Source organism: Poeciliopsis prolifica, unplaced genomic scaffold (genome assembly GCF_027474105.1).
Source record: "Poeciliopsis prolifica strain line A6 unplaced genomic scaffold, Auburn_PproV2 SCAFFOLD009, whole genome shotgun sequence".
Taxonomy (NCBI): domain Eukaryota; kingdom Metazoa; phylum Chordata; class Actinopteri; order Cyprinodontiformes; family Poeciliidae; genus Poeciliopsis; species Poeciliopsis prolifica.
Window position 1 is genome coordinate 8,121,153 of NW_026562384.1, and position 17,843 is coordinate 8,138,995.

At 36.8% G+C, this 17,843-nt stretch overlaps 1 protein-coding gene across 1 annotated transcript in view; it reads right to left on the bottom strand.

Annotated features, from left to right (window-relative positions):
* frmpd3 (FERM and PDZ domain containing 3) overlaps window positions 1-17,843 on the bottom strand; it is a 96,497-nt gene that overhangs the window by 46,915 nt on the left and 31,739 nt on the right. The window contains exon 3 of the mRNA XM_055034238.1: window positions 452-537. The gene's annotated coding sequence lies outside the window, so the exon portion shown is untranslated. The remainder of the gene's footprint in view (window positions 1-451; window positions 538-17,843) is intronic.

The following is a 17,843-nucleotide window of genomic DNA, read 5'->3' on the forward strand; positions in this document are numbered from 1 at the left end:
GTGTCATAAAAACAGAGGATTTCCATGGAGACGCAGCTTTGACTAGATGAACATAATGTCTCTAAAGAAAGACAGCAGGGCTGAAAAAGTTAGAAGGTAAATCACTGGCATTCATGGTACACTTTGAAAGGCTTATTATTGTATGATCAGACATAGACAAAGAGGATATACGTTTAAGAAAATATTTAGCTTTTGGATGTGGCTCATTGACGGGGGGATTTGGCAGTTCGTCTTTGTACAATTAGGTTTATTTGCCTTTGTGTTTCAGGTCTAAATAAAAGAGACGGAGATGGGATGCTGCCTCACACATAACCCACGCTCTGTCTAATAGCCCTTTTAGCTTTAGATTAAACCGTCTCGCTGCGATATATTAAGTCAGTGATTCTCGCAATAATGTAGGGATTTGGTCGAGTTAAAACAAAATAGAATGGAAAATACAGCATTTACTTACGATCTCTGAGTGCTGACTTCTGGAAAGAAGGTCTCTCCTTCAGCAGGAAACTCCCACAAACACACGCGAGGTTGCAGTGTCTGTGTCTGTGGAGAGATAAATAAGGAGAGACACTCAGTTCTTCATACTCACTTCGGGCTACTTGTAGAGGCTTTTTTTAGTGAACTGTTCTATGAAATAATTGTAAGTATAAGACATCAAACTTAATGTAAAAGAACACTCAAGTCTACAGTTCACACATAGCAGTTTATGATTGAGTTCTTTATTCTTTTGTTTGTTTCTGTTCAGTTTGTATTTTGTTCAAAAAGTTTTTCAGATACTGTAAGATCTGTAAATAAATGAAAAAGGAGAACTGAAAAATATCCATGTGCGTGGGGGGGAAAATAACATATATACGTATAAATGCTGCTTATATAATAGTGGTTATAAGGATGCAAATACTTAGACTTCCTGCAGCTATAATGCATTTGCATTGATGCAGACCTCTCGCTGAAGTCACTCAAAGCCATTTACAAGACAGTGTATCGGTTAGCTACTGAAAGGAGATGCAAAAAGCATTGGTTTATGTCCAGATGTAACCTTCTTGTCAGAGGACACTTGGTTGTCCTTTGATATCAGTTTTGAGGGAAACTAAACAAATGATTTAATATTTTGAAAGAAATATTGTACAAGGGCTAAATTTGTACCAAATGTCTTTATTTTCATTAACTTTGGCATGACTTCAATATTCAATATTTGTTTGGTTTATATATACATTTGCGTTTCTTATATGCATCGTATGTTAGGAATGAGAAGGGAATTCAGTCGAATAGCCTATGATAACCTTGACCTTGATTTTCTCTCAAATGGAGGCACTTGATCCTTCGATGCTGCTATCTACTCTGACCTCAGCAGGTTAATTATTACTGGTGGCCTAGATTTCCTCACATCCATCTCTCTTATGGTATCCATCATGGGTCACAGGTCTTTCAGCTGTTTTGTTTACTTGCCATTTATTGGTCAGTTGAGGTCAAAAAATGCTGAAGGAAATCAACCTACAGTGCTATTATTTGAAAACTGCTAAAGCCACTTCCAAGTAATGTGTACCCATGTTGTCCACATGTTTGGGAACGCTAATCCTGATTATATTTTTTACTCATGCAAACCTAGATTTTGTTTTCTGTTACCCTTAAAGACGCAGTTGTGCAGATTGTTTGAAGGAAAGTTTTTATTTATACTTTATCTCAGGTCAGAGTAGTTACCGAAAAATGTTTTTTGAGGAATAGTTTTATATTTATTTGTACTTTTATTTCCTAAAATATGGTTTGGTCTGCAGCACCTCAATAAGACTATCTTGCAATAGAATCTGTTGCTGAGCTATATTAATGTTACAACATTGAGGAAAAAACAACAACTCGTATTCAAGTTTACGATGCTCATTTTTATGTTTAGATGTGATTTAGTTGAACTTAGCTTTGAGGAAATTTTTAAATCTCTTGCACAGTTGCTCAGCCTTTGTTTTTATGCAAAACTGATAGTTCACCTGGGTGGCAAAGGGAGCTATTGAAACTGAAGAGACTAATTGGACTTATGTTTTGAGTGAGTGTATTCTCACACAAAATCATTGATCGTGCTCCATCATGGTATGTGACCACACTTTCTAAGTACGGACCAACAGACATAATTGGCATCATCGGAGGATGTGATTCAGAGTTCCACCAACTTAAAAGCAAACAATTACATTTCTGCCCCAAACAATGTAGCTTTGCTTGTGGAACCAAACACACGAGAGGAACTCGGCTAAACATTCAAAAACTCTCTAATAATCAAGCCAAGCACTGCTTCATGGAGTTGACCTTGGAGGATGTAAAATCTAATACACAAATTTGCTGCCTGAGAGCAAAAGACTAATAGCTCTATTCAGCTTCAGTGGCTTCACTCACACTTGTTAGTTCACATTTTATAAGGTTTAAGAAAGCAAAGCCTAACTATTCTGGTACAAAGCATAATTAATTTTTTTTTCCACAATTAACCAAAAACACACTTGTTCATGCCCTGAAGCAAATTGTTTTTGTTTGGTTTTGGTAAAATTCTTGTCGACTGATCAAATTCCCTTTAATGTCACATAGCTTTCAAACATATTTTGCTTCTAATTGGCTGACCTCCATTTGGCTATGTGCTTATGAAAATGTTTTTTTTTTGCTGATTTTGTGGCACTTGTTCTGACGGATGTCAGTACAGAGACATGTCTGACGGTAATCAGACAGAGACATGGGGGTTGGGGGAGGCCTGCAGCAAGGAGCTCAAGACCAGGAATTCAACAGCCATTTGCGTAAACCATCTATACCAGGGGTGTCAAACTCCAGTCCTTAAGGGCCCCTGTCCTGCAGTTTTTAGATGTGCCACAGCTACAAAACCCTGGAATGAAATGGCTTAATTACCTCCTTCTTGTGTAGACAAGTTCTCCAGAGCCTTGCTAATGATTTAATTATTCTATTCAGGTGTGGTGCAGCAAAGACACATCTAAAAGTTGCAGGGCAGTGGCCATCCAGGACTGGAGTTTGACACCTGCAATCTATACCATTACATCACGCATGTCCCCAGAAAATCGATTTTTATGTCTTTATCATAAGAACCACAGCTTTCACCAAAGAATAAATGAATCCAGCCAAGTCACCAAGAGAAGCAAATTCATTTTAGTAGCAGTTTCAATTGTTTTGTGTTGAATACTGTGATAATTTTTGTCAAATTTGAACCTGGTTTGATAACCTGGTTCAAGTTTAAAGTAGAGAACCACCCAAAACCTAAAGTGAAGATAAGACACCACCACTCACTGTCCTATCTAAAAGTGACCACTAGGGGCAGACTGAGGCAATGTTGTCCTTTGAGTTAGTCTTTAAGCCAAAGAGACAAATGGAAAGGAGCCATGTGAGGATGCAGAAGGTTCCATGAGCAGCTGATACCAGAAAACGTATCAGATCCAAAAGCCGTTTTCCCTTCATGACCAGACCAGACACTGATGTGAATGTGAGTGGATTCTCCAGTGACCTTCAACCTTTCCTATTTTCATACCAAACTCCCCTAAGTGATAAACTCTGAAATAGATCATCCAGAGCAATCTTCCTCCTGGGATCTGATAATCAAACATATATTTTATATCTAAGTTATAGACAAGAAATATTATCACAGGCAACAAAAAGTTGTGCATCTTAGATTTAGAAATGCTTGTCTGGTAGATAATTTATATAGCTCATCAATGTGATGTACTTTTTTGACTTTAAAAACTTCAGTAAAATGATTTCTCATGTGTATTCTTTAAATAAAAACTAGCCATAAAAATAATAAGAAATCTGCTCTGCCTCCTTTTAGAGGAATTGTTAAGAACTGAATGCAAAGGTCAGCTATTCATCTTTGGATTAATTAATTTTATTGATAAGTGAAGAGACAAATGGGACTTTTTGCAACCAGTGAGACTGGTTGTGCTATGGATCTAAAAGTCCATTAAAGTAATTGATATTCGCTACACATGTGAAGCTCAGACATTTGTCTTGAGTATAGGCAGTTCTTATCTGCATTGTTTATTTTTTGCCTGGCTGTTCTCCTTATGGAGGCAACAAGCACAGCCTGTAGTTTATGCTGTTTTAGATAGATGACAATACCATGCACACTTAATTCTGAGAAAAATATTACTGCTTTCATTTTAAGCTTGGTTACACGAACATTATGTAGACAACCGGTCCTAATAAAGAGGAAAAAAGAAAGAAGTGTGTTCCAGCACATCCGGATATGTCTGAACATTTGCAGCTCTGGCGTATTTAATTAATGGGCAGCATTTTGTACACAACATCCATATATCAACACAACACCCACTGGCATGGCATCTGCAGAGTTTCTAGGGTAACCACATGCAACGTCTCATTGCAGTCATTATTTGTAATTAGAGCTCACTAAAGCATTTGTGTAAACCTTGGTTTTTAAGCAGAGAGGCAAAAATGAAGGAAGCCAGTCTCATTGTTTAGTTTCCTGAGATTGATAGAACAAACTATGAAGGCATAAATGACTAATATAGTTAACAACACAAACATGAAAGCTTGAAGCATGAATCAGCAGTCCTCCTACTTGCCCATACTTATATTTAAATACAATTGACAATACAAAAAAAAAAAAAGCTCAAAATAATTTGCTACAGAGCAATTTGAACTCTGCGACAGATTGGCGAACTGTCCAGGGAGAACCACATCACTCGCCTGAAATGTTTGCTGGAGATAGGCACCAGCACCCCTGCTGACCCCACTAAGGACAAGGGTGTTAGAAAATGAATCTATGGAAGAATGACAACTTGAACTGAAGACGTTTCCCTGATCAGCCTACAAACTTTCTATTCTCTTTACTTTACACTTGGCAGGAAATGTATAGTTGGAAAGAATCATCTCTCTTTCAAGTTAGCTTGTTAGAAGCAGAGAGCAATAGGCAATTGCAAGAATTTCTATTATGACAAAAGCAGCCTGGAAAGACTAGACGTCCAAGCTATCATATTTCCACGACTAAAGCTTTTGCAATGATGAGGAACTACCAAAACCAGAGCATTTAAGTGCCTGTTTACATCTTCACTGATCCATCTCTTGGCTAATTTAACACAGCAGGGTGTGGTTTCAGGATATTTGCAGGTTTGAATGAGTTAATATCTGAATTAAAGTAACTAAGGTGTAAAGCTAAGGCCTCTAAAGACTGAACTGAAAATAATAATCCATAATGGCTTATAACTCATAGGTTAATAATGAATCATCAAATAAACTTTTGGTATACCCACTTAATGTTTGCATGTCAATGCTAATCTCCAATTGCCAATAGTCAATACGGAAAGCACCATGTAAAGGTCACCAATCCATGACAGAGCATGAGGAGACATGCAAAACATAAAAACATGCATATTTTTATGCATGTCTCCTCACAAGCCTGTCACAACAACAAATTGTTCCAAAAGTTATTTTGATAAATAACATTGTTGTTTTCAGAAAATGTTCAAGTTAGGTAAAGAAAATGGCAAAAATAATGCAACGACACATCCTCAAAGATTCCTAAATTGCATATTGGGTTTCTTGGAAGTTTCCAGGATGAAAATCTCAGTCCAAATCTCAATGCATACATCATGAGAAAGAAAAGCACACAAGGCCAGTGCCATTGTTGGACCTAGGAAATTGTAAAAAAAATAATGTAGATCACATGTGTTAGTAAAATTATCTAAGTTCATTTACTTATGAGTTTATTTGAAAGAATTTGTTTTCATATTATTATTCTGTGTGTTTTTCACTTGATTCCTTTCTTTAATGGAATCAATGTTTTTCGGATGTTTGCTTGAAGGCTAGAAACATTTACACATTCCTGTGTTAACAACTTCCTGATGAAGCTGATTTGTAACGGTCAGCCTTGTGCCCTTGTAAGGGCATGTCCACAGAAGGTCAAAGAACATCTTGTGGTAAAAGTTATTGATCAATTGTTTGTGTGACTGTGTGAAAAAGCCTATCCTCTTTCCTTGTAAACATAATGAAAGGCAGTTGGGGACTGAGAGCCGGCGGAGTAGACCCCAGACAGTGTCTGACAGCGGTTCTCCGCGTCTAGGTCTGCTCCACTCTTCTGCAGAAAAGTAATTTGTGTCTCTGGTTGATTCTTTGCAGATTGGGGACCAAAATAGACCCAACAACATGAACACCCAAATACTTAGCAAGTGAGGCTGTCTCTAAACACTAAGTAGCCTATTTTACCAGGACAAACCTCTCTGTTTTAAAAAAGAAATTTATTTAAAATGCATTTGAGAACAAAGCACAAAATATAACCTGTTAACCTGACTTCCTTATTCCCCCGAAAGCAAATTACAACATCTAAATTAACAACCAGAATCACTACTTGCCTTGTTTCACATAATAATGTTTCACTTCAAATTTCTTTGAGTTTTTGGCACATTACTTAATGTTCTTCCTCTGTGTCCATCAGTGTTTTTCATTCAGCTGTCGTTCTCTGCATCTGCTTGCTAATGGAAGCTTTTAATAACTATTAAAAAGCAAAATGATGGTTAAACAATTCAGACGAATTTCACAAACCTCTTAGCCGTTTCATTTTGCGCATTAGTAGTGATCATCCAGCGGGGGAGGCTGAGGTAAGGTGTCAGCTAAAAGCTCATAATGAAGCGAACAGTTTGTCAGGCAGGAAGATAAAGCCTGTAATTGCACAAGGTCCTGTTGTCAATATGCATCCTAATGCTTCCAGTGGCGCTATGATAATCAGAGCAGGTGCTTTGGCTTTCTTCTCCTTCCAGATAACACATGGCTTTGCCCTTCTTGACACATGCAAAGGAGTAGGGGGAAAAGTGTTTTTTTTTAGTTTGGATATTCATAATAAACCAGGTGGAATATTCAGGCTCAGTGGTATCTCAGTGGTCCAGCTGTTTTCAAGCTCAGATTCTTGCAGCTTAAGGCAATCCTATTGATTTGTCTTGTGTTTTCGCATCTTTGTAGAACTTCACATACATGTCATTTGCAGCAAACTCTCTTTATAGATAAAAGTCTGAATGTTTTTAGTTTCTTTTGTGCTGCGACTGTATTATTTATACTACCAGTGTTTGTATAATAAATCATGACAGATTTATGAAAACTTGATTTCGTAGCAGAATGTCAGTGAAGACATTTTCTCTAAAAATGTTATCATTTACACATCTGTCGTTTTCTGACTATGATTATCAGGTTAAAGAAGCATTTCTGCTTGATCTTTTCAGTTCTCGCCCTGCGCCAATTAATGGAATAATAACTGCAGACAGCCTTATCCATGTTCTTTAGCATGTTGAATGTATTCTTGCTTTCCTAAAGTGTGCTTGCTACTTCATTCAGACATACTACACAGAGTGTCATCCTGTTTGATATGAACAAAATCAAGGAACACACTAATTAATGTATTTGAACCTATAAAAGAATCACAGTTTTGCTTTTTGTGCTGCTGCATTTTGTAAGTGTTAAGTTCTGTTAAATTCTTCAGTCACCACACTTTTTAGCAAATGGGTTTGTATCAGCAAAGAGCCTTCCAATACTGTATGTGTTTAATAACAGTTGCTAAGTATGTGGAACTAATTAAGAACTTAATAACAAAGTAACTTAGAAATCCTTTTAACTAGGTTCTCTGCATGCCTTGGGCAGCAACGAGGCAAGCGAACGGATTCTAAAAACATTAGTGAAAAAGTTGGTTATTCGTAGAACCTCACTACATTTCTGTAATGTGATACATTCAAAATTTCCCTCTGCTAAATGTCCTACAGTCAACTGGTAGTGTTATCACAGTTAGAGCAGCTGAAACATTCAACAACAAATTTAACAATGTACGACTATTTGTCCTGCAAATATTCTCTACACATGGAAACACTGAAACAGCCTACATTTTAATAAGCAGTACCCATGACAACCTTAACCTAGGATTGTGCCGCTTCCTCTATATTAAACATCATGTAAAAGTTTTCAGGAACCCCTGTTGTTTTACATGAACAGCAGCAAGGTCAAAAACACACAGTATCCTGAATAGATGGCAAAGTGAAGAAAGTGTACCAAAATGTCACCTTTGCTTTACAAAGAGCCATGCATATGTCTGTCTTCCAGTGGAAGCCCATGACTATAAAGGATGCTAAGACTTACCCTTAGATATTTTCTTTTATTATCTGCACTAGTACTTTTTAAAATAATATGTATATATGAGTAACTTGGACAATGCTCAATACAGTACAACACAATGCTATATTGTTTTGCCCACAGGACAAGTTGCACAGACCATGAGAAGTTCATTTTGAGCTTGCTTTGCAGCTTGATGTTTACACCCTAGGACAATTATACATGATTACCCAATGCATACAAAGGCAAAACAAAGCCTAAAGGAGGTTGGTGAATGGGAAGGTGGGCAACTAATTAATACAGCCTTTTCACAGAAAGGAAGTGTGTCTGTGTCGCACATACTATGTGTGTGTGTGTGTGTGGGAAGGTGTATGTGGGGGTGTGTGTGCGTGTGTGTGTGCGTGTGTGTGTGTGTGTGTGTGCTTGAGGGAGACTCTGGAGAGATACTTATTGGTGGTTGCTGGATGGTTGCACATTTTAATTCCCTGCACATCTCACAGATAAGGCTGCCATCTTGGGACTCCTGACACTTTCTTATCTTTGGAATTATTACCAATTACTGAGATAATTTCCTCCCAGGTTTTGGCCCAACAATCCACATGATCTTATTATTGGAACAATGTGAAGAATGCATAAAATTTTGGTTGGTCAAGATGGTTTTCCCAAGCACACACACAGAAAGTAAAATAAAAAATCAAAACAAAACATGGAAAACAGAGGCGGGGAAACAACTTAGAGCACTGCGTGGTAATAACATGGGTAAGTAAAGAGGTGTATCCAACAACTGAGAGTTAGGAAGCACAAAGCCAAAATCAAGTAATTACATGCATGGCAAAAATAATAAAATCCAAAACAAAAACAAAAACAAAAACCTTTTAGAGCCTGATCCACTAAAAGGTTTGTGAATAAAAAACATGTACAAGCTTGATATCAATCACAAACCTGATCTACAAACAACAGAATTGCAAAAGCAAAATGAGGAGAATCGCAGGTGCAATACATTTTGCGTGTCAGCCTTCATGAATATGGAAAACATATGCTGATTATCAGAAAGTGTAAAGTACTGGGAGGAGGATAGGCAAAAGTAATGACCTCCCACCTGCAATGCAAGTTATTAAACCAGATTGCTAGATGGTGTGTTTGCATCTATATTTTTAAAAGTAGATGTGAACTGGCATTCAAAGAAATATGAGTTTGCCAATGACTGAAATCATTGGTGCTTTAAAAAAACATGCTTTTTTTTTCTTCATGCTCCTTATTTGGAATCTCATCAGACCAACACTGTTTTCTTCGCAAGTTTAAGGCAAGCAGCTCACTGTAGTTGGTTTGTCCCTCCCTTCCCCATGTACGCAGTTTGTGATCCTTCAATAGGCTTCGTTTTTAGGTTTTGGATCCAGCTCTGTGATTTAAAAAAAATCTGCTGAAACAACTGACCTGTTGTTTTAGAATCTGTGTATACTGAAGGGCTGTGTAGCATAAAATAAAATTATCTGAATAGTTCATTAATTATTCTGGTGGTTAGAAAAATAGAAATAATTTTAGTAATCCTAATTGACCCAAAACAGAAAAAAGCTTAGTTTCATTTTATATAAGGCTTTGAAAAAAGTGGTTATTTTCTTTTGATATAATGTATGTAAATATCTGTGTTCAGGGACAGGTGGGTGATTAGCAAAAAGGCTGCTGCTGGGAATGAGCCAGGAATGGGAAACTAAGAAAGGTGAATGGAGAAAAGACATAAGGCCAGTAGAGGAATAAGGTAAACCATACATAAACTGAAGCATTACCCAACATGAACATGTGATAACAATAGAAATCATTAGAGTTTCCTGAAACACAGGTTTTGTGGCATTTGTCAAAAGGTGAGGAAGTCAATGCACAGGGTGTAGGGAACATTTCACACACTTTTTCCAACCCTGAAAGCTGATGACAAACACTTCAACTGTGACTGACATGAATGCATCAGTGGCTAAAAAAATGGCTTTTTCAATTAACTGGTAGAATATGGCACATTTCAGGATGTGTGTTTGTATGATTTCTAACAGTTTATATTTCATTATTTGACATTTATGTTGCCAAAAGTGAACAACATAACAAACGCTGATCCATGTGTATTTGACCTCATCCTGTTGGCAAATACTTTACTCTCCGATTAATAAGAATCTCCTCCCACACCGCCGCATCATGATGTTCCTGCTTACAAAGTATTCACTTGCAAAATAACACAAATCGAAGATAAAGGTAACCAACTCAGATGCCTTTAACTCGTGACAAAAACATGTGCTTTATGTTCCTAAGCAGCCATATGTTTCATTTGATCATGACTTGGAAATCTGCTGTTTTATTTTTTTCTTTACTTGTGGATATTTGGCAGCTGGGAAGAAGTTTCACCAACACCAAAATGGCACAAAAATACAGTGGAGAGGTAGTGTTGTACTGTCGGGCTGCTCTCCTCAGAGCTGCATTGAGTTTTTGGTTGAGTAAAACAGATCAATAAACAGATGCAAGACAAGCCACTTTTATTATATTTACTATTTGGTGGTGTTCTCCAGCCTCCTGCTTACTTGGACAAGGAAATCAGGCTCTGTGAATGGATTTTTCAATTACATAAATTGCATAGGGATGGGCAGAAAACACTTTCTAATTACATTTTAATTTATGTTAATTTCACAAAAGAGGCTCCCATAGACAGAACTTTGATCTTACTTAATAAGATTATTTTATTTTTCCTATGAGAACTTGCCTGATTAAAAAGAAAGTGCTAAAGATGTTACCTCCCGCCATCCGTGTTGAAATGTTCCTGCTTTCAAACACAGTGTGAGCCACTGCCTTGAAGGGCTGGAAAATTATTAAGCCAAATGAATAACAGTATTAAAAAAAACAACAAAAAAATAACTTCAGCACTATTGAAGTGGTCTTTTGGGGGGAAAAAAGAGGTGTTAATGGATTCTATTGTGGTGCATGATTTCACTTTTTATTGCAATCCCATAAAAATAAAAATGTGAATCTTAATCACTAGTGAATCAATACAGTTATACAACTGTATTGATTCAGGTGGCAAGCTTTCATTTATGGCTTTGACAGATTTTTATTTTCATGTCCGTCTTTCCACCTGTCTATTACAAAGAGAATCTGCCAATATTGTGGTGCATGTGCTTTACCAGATGTAGATATAATAACTTCTGTAGTCAAAATCCAGATCACTGTAAGTCCTTCTAGCATCACTGAGTGCCCCTCGTGAAGGCAAGTACAATATTAAATTACTTAAGTGCCCGTTTACATCTTCAGGAAAAGAAAGAAAAAGATTGCAAATGGATTTATTTCGACAGTCCTTTTCCCTTCATCAGAATGAAATCTGACATGAGGTGAAACGATGAAGTGATTACATTGACTAGATATTTAATTTTTCATGCAGAGACATTTAGTTTTATACACATTCCCTGAATTAGTTAAGTCTTTTGTAATGTATTTGAAGTAACAGCACTTGGACTGTGCTTTCAGTTTTTCCTGAGTTGTTACTCAAGTTCAGATTTAGGGTGAAGTGCTACTGGGGCAGTTAGGAGTCCTATTACTTCATCCAATAACTTATTTTGAACGTAGGTCACAGTTCAAAAACAGCAGTTATAGGGGGATCGTTTTTTATTATTGCTATTATTATCGATTATTCTACTAAAAAGACTTTGCTTTACTCTTTAGGTTTTTTTGTATCCACATGGCATTGTTCTATCACCATCTGTAACAAAATCAGTCTGTGTGGATTTAGCATGAACACATCTAATTTCCCTAAGTAATGAATTGGTGTATTTTAAGATGGAGAGAATTTCAATGCATTGTACCTGTATAACTTGTACTTCAATGGACACCTCATGGTGTCTGTTACAGCCCACTCATCTATGCGCTGGAATCTGTCCTTTATTACGTGATTGTACCCGGGGCCCAGCATAAGGAGTTTACGTCAGCAGCCAGAACACCTGTGACTAACCATGTCTTTCACTGCACTCTTCCCTTTTTATCTTTTAATGTCAAACTGCTCCCAAAATACGCCCACGCACCACCACCGCTTACTCTGTGCAGAAAAGGACTATTATTCATGCTGTACTTTGCTGTGGCGTAATAACAAAGCAACAAAGGAGGCAGTGAAGTCAAGCTTTATGATTTGCATTTATAAGGGAAAGGAAAACAATTTAACAACAGTGAACTGAGCTATTTACTGAACAAATGAATAACAAGGCGACTCATTAAGCCAGATGTAATGTAAACATCCAAGTTGTCTCAAAGTTTTGTTCCTCTTTGTATCAGTTTCTTAACTTGACAGCCTGTTATTAGACTATTTTAAGAATAAAGCAACAATAATTGTGCTAATGGTGAAGCTCGGTAAAGAATTTGTTTCACAAGAATATCCATTCAAGATTAGCAGAGTACAGCGACACAAATTTGTTTTTCATCAACACATCAAACTAAAACAAAACAAATACTGTTTTCTACAGTTTCTTGCAATCAGCAGCTGTTTGATCATCATCACTTTTTTGTATTTCCAGCAAGCATTTGCTGTTGTAATCACAACGCATTCAACCATTGCCCTTTCATGATTATAACACATAGATATTTTGCATGGAAAGGGTTTGACATCTGCAGACAATTATGAAATTTAGCCTCAAATCAGAAAAGGCCTGTGTGTTTTTATTTGGGTTCAAAGTAATTAGATTAAACATGAATTGAATGTGTTATTCAGAAGACTGGCTTCCTGATGTAATGTCTGTGATCACACCAGCTGACAGCTTTGCCTGAACCAGGGATGAGATAATCTCAGATGTGCGCCCCCAACCACAAAATGCTGTGACTAGCAGGACATTTATCAATGTCTATAGTTGTAAGGCATAATTAATCTTGAACACACCGGCAAACAATTCTTTTCAGAATTTGATTTGAAAAATGAAAACCATGTGTAATTTTCCTTATATGCACAATTATGTGCTGGTGTACAACAATCTCACTAAAACATGTTGGAGTTTATGTTTGCAAAGGGTCAAAATATGGTAATGTGAATAGAAATACTTTGGAAAGGTGCCATGAAAGCCAAAAAGAAGACAAAGGCTGGTTTGAACTGCGTTAAAATTGGATCAAATTCGATAAGCTATTTTATTGAACGTGAATATGCTGAACTCGAAAGCAATGAGGACAATTGAATGAAGTGACTTGGACTGGATTTCATATGAAGTGTCTAAAGATTACGTTTCTTTCTGATTTGGTGTTATTTTAGTGAACTGAACCAACAGATACAACTCGCAGCAACGGTCTGTGGATGATTTATTACCAATACTTTGCATTCTGCCTGTGTTGTTTCTTTCTTCTTAGGGATTTGTAACATATGTGAATAGCTGCACTGGAAAGCAGCGGCTGTATTGTTGAGTCTTTCGTGTTGGTATTGAGGCTCACCCAGAAAGAAAACAAAACTATATCATGTTTTTGTGACACTTTGCTGATATAGTGCGTACAAATAAGTCAGTTGCTTGTAGAGATTAGAATAAAAGAAGAATAGTGTCTCAGTTCATAGGTGCAGCTTCTGAATAAGATAAGCATTAAACTATTTCCTCCAACTCCTCTAGCATTTTTTAAAAAGATAAACTATACAATAAATGTTTCAGTTTTGCATCTGATTGTATTTTCTTGTGCCATTCTTGTCTTTGAATGAATCACAAAGGAAACAGTGCAAAGCATCATTCGATAGTCCTTCCATCTATTCGGCGAATGCTCTGTATTGAAATGAATCACATCAAATGTAAAATCAGGTGATCCAAATCTCACAAGAAACGTGAGTCCTCCGATATACACTCTGGTGTCATCTTATGCGGGCAATTATAAGTCGGTGGCATAAGCTAGAACTTAATGCTTTATGCTTTAAAGAGCACTGCATTGACCTCTTAAAAAGTCAGGTCTAAGGGAAAGTGGTAAAAGCATTGCATCATAACAGGTTTGGCCCGATAGAGCGCTCGAGGCCATCTATTGCTCATCCAGAGAAAGCCATTACATAGAGAGGGTCACAGAAACACTATCTGTGGACCTTTAACAATGTTGAGCACTGCAAGAAATCTGCAGAAAGGGAACTATTTTCTTGAAATAGATTTTTTATGTTTATACAAATATAAAAATGAATGTAAAGCAGTATAAAAGAAACTTTAAGATCAACAGTATTTCCTTTGTAATGTGCTATTTTATTTTATAACTGTGCCGTCAAAGCCATTCATTTAATAAACCCCAAACCATTTTTCCCATAATCATCAAACTAAAACCATCTGATTGGTAATCAGATTTAGCAATATTATTTCTTGCTGCTAAATTCCAGAAATTATGGCTTTATTTCAGAAACTTTTAACAATGAGAGTTTTTATTGTTACTTTCAAAATAATGGTTACAAAACCAACAATTTCAGTAAGTCCAGCTGGTGAGGTTCAGATTTATTCACAACATTTGAGTTGAATGGAGAGACACACCCTATCAGAAGAAAGGACTACAGGTGAAAATGCCTGAATATGCCATAATCATCCAACACGCCAGTATAAATGCATAGGAAAGTTCCGTCATCATTCAGCATCATTGTCTCGGAGAGCTGAATGTACCCTTATGCTAAATATATATGAAACAATCTCAGAAAAAATTAAACAAAAACATCTCAAGTCTTTGTTAAGACGTTGGTGCTTAAGAGGGTGAAAATGACATGGATTGATATTAAGAATGTGATTTTACTAATGCACCCTTGGTAAAAAATATATATATATTTGTGTAGATATGTCTTGAGGTCAGATAAAAGTAGACTGTATTTGGGCATAATGAGTATCATTATTACATTCAGAGAGTAAAAGGGAGAACATTCAGACCTGACATCATCCCAGCTGTTAATTGTAGGGATGTCAGCCTCAGGTTTTATGTATGTGTTGCTTGTGCATTTCACAAACCATATGGCATCATCAGTGCAAAACATTTTGTGAAAATACTAAAGCACATTCCTCGATATCAGCCGGGAAGTTCAAGCATGAACACAATAGGGTCTTCCTAAAGGGTAATTATCCTTGCAAAGGATAATTATTTGCACGCCTCCAAATTACTTACAAAGGCCAGTGCTTTGGTGTCGCCTTCACAAAACCCTGATTTAATTTGCATACAAAATTTTTTTGCTAAAATGCTCACAAGAACATTTTATGCTCTGAATTTTTAGAAAACAAAAAAAAAAAAATGTCTTGATTCAGCAAAGTCATCAAAATTAGGAATGATTAAATGTTACAAGAGAAAAAATGTCATGTGGCACAACATATGTAAATAAATAAATTCAAGCATAAAAATTATACTTCAGAAAAAAAAGTACGTTTTTTTCTCTTCCAACAGAGCATTTTTATGTATGAAGCAAAAAAAAAATTAAAAAATAGCCCATACCGGTGAGTAGATCTACAGAGATTTGTCTAAATGAAGTGCAACAGACTAACTGTCAGAGCAGCATAATGAGAAGCTTCTGCTTTACATGTCAGGAAATTGTTCTCAATTCAACAAGATGATGTATCCTCTCCGATAGCTCTGAAGTGATCTTCAGATGCTGACGCACAGATAGGACCTAATGACTCAAAGAGTGCTACTCTCCACCTAAAATGAAACTGTTCATGCTGAGAAGGGCAAACGGTAAAGGAGAGAAAAAAATAAATAAAGACAATAGTATTTATTTAAAGCTACAAGCACAACGTCCAAGCCTTGCTCTTTGTGTGGAGAACTAGGTTTAGACACTGAGGCAACGTTGCATTGGTTTAATTGGAAGATTAGCTCAAATTGTTTGCTATTGACTGGCTGTTAACTTCCCCATTTTCACCTCATTAACTGATAAAACACTGCATTGCTGCACATATTTTGTTGAATAGCTAAAAGAATGTTCACTTAAGATAAACAAATTCCTCATGTTTATGCTGTACAAAATGCACTCAGAATATATTTTGTTTCTCCTGCAGTAATGTGGGGAAACATAATATTTAATAATCTGTGATAGTTTGCCTGAATTCATCCTTTGTAGTTTCCCCTTGGCTCAGATGTGGAAATTTAAAAAAAACACTGCCTCTTCTGATTTCACCTGCGTAGTTGAGCAAACCAGTGATCGTTCCTGCTTTCCCCGGAGCTGATGGAGAATATGCAAAGCAGCTCAGGTTGCACTCTGCAGAAACCATAAATTTCCTGAGAACAACTGAGAGGAGCTCATAAGGGCTGTGATTAGGAAATGAAGTGCTGTTGTTGCAAAGCTGTGCATCATCACATCCAATCTGCCTCCTCAGCATTCCCGTCACGTGTCCTGTCACGTCACGCTTTCACACATTCCCATAAAAACAGAGATCATCAAAGGCAGCTGCACTGAATCACTCAGGCTCAGCACTAATTTTAACAAACAGACACAGGAACCACTTTCACACTTCTGCCTGTTGATGTGCCAGGCAGCTGAATGCACCATAAGATTCTGCATCTCAGCGAACGCTGAAGGTTGAGGTGAACATTGATCGACGGCAGCCGAGCAGGTCATCCCCTAACGCTGTATCAATACGTCAAAGTTGCCCTTTTCCTCAACACAGTCCCAGTTGTGACTGCAGATTGCGTGGCTCTTGAAATGTACGACGACTGACAAAAATATTGAGGTATAAAGAAAAAAAATTCAGAGAGGTGATAATTTAAGTGGAAACCTGAACCCGTAACGTGGAGAAATCTATTGCACCATGTGGAGCATTTTGCTAAAACAGTTTAAATCCACTTGGTAGCTCAGAGAAAGGGTCACCATAAATCTATATTGGCTTATTCTTAGTGGTTAGTGAAATACTATAATAAAACACTTGAACAATAGATGAAGGATTGAATCTGCGATCTGGCATTCTCAAACAGCAAGCCTTGCTCTGAATGAACACAAACAGCTTCTTGCCAAAATGTAAGGATTTTCTAAAATGCTTCAATTCAGATTGAAATCCTTACCTGGGCTTGTCATAAATTATGAAATAAAAATTAAAAGAATTATAAAAATGAATAATCTATTTAGAAGAAAATGAGAATAATAACCAATAAAATGATGCTGTGATATTACAGATTACTGCAAAAATGTATGATTAAGAAATGAAGTTTTGTTTTGAGGAATTGGGATTGATTGATTTAACTCTGATCGGTAATAAAACAGCTGCTGCTGAGTTCAAATAAGCAGTACTTAATGAAAAGCTGAAGGAAAAATAAAATGTTATTAAAGTAAAGTTTTTTTTTTAATACCAGAACTAGAAATCAATAACCTGTTGAACAATTGATGGACTATCAAGATGGCACCTTAAACCAGATATAGACTCAATTTAATAATCCATCCTCAAGCTTATTTTCAGACTGAATTTCTGTAACTGAATTTGCAAACAACAGACCCTTATTTAATTTTTCATCCAAGGTTTCTTCGAAGAGGCATTCTTTTACTCAGTGAGGAAAAGGATTTCACACGCATGTGTCCGGGCTGCGGCGGCCACAGAAACGAAAAAACAAAACAAAACAGCAACACTGCTGCAATCTCGAGTTTTGTTCTTCTGTGACGTCCCGTGCATTTCCACTGTGACTCCTCTTTGCATGGGCATTCTGGTATTTAGAAATTTTCACCAATGTCTTTTCTTCTCTGTGTAGTTTAATCCTTTTTAGTTCCTCTCCTGGCTTGACCCAATTTTCCATCCACTTTTACAATTATGTACTACTGTACTTTGTGTTCGTCTGGCACATAACATCCTAAT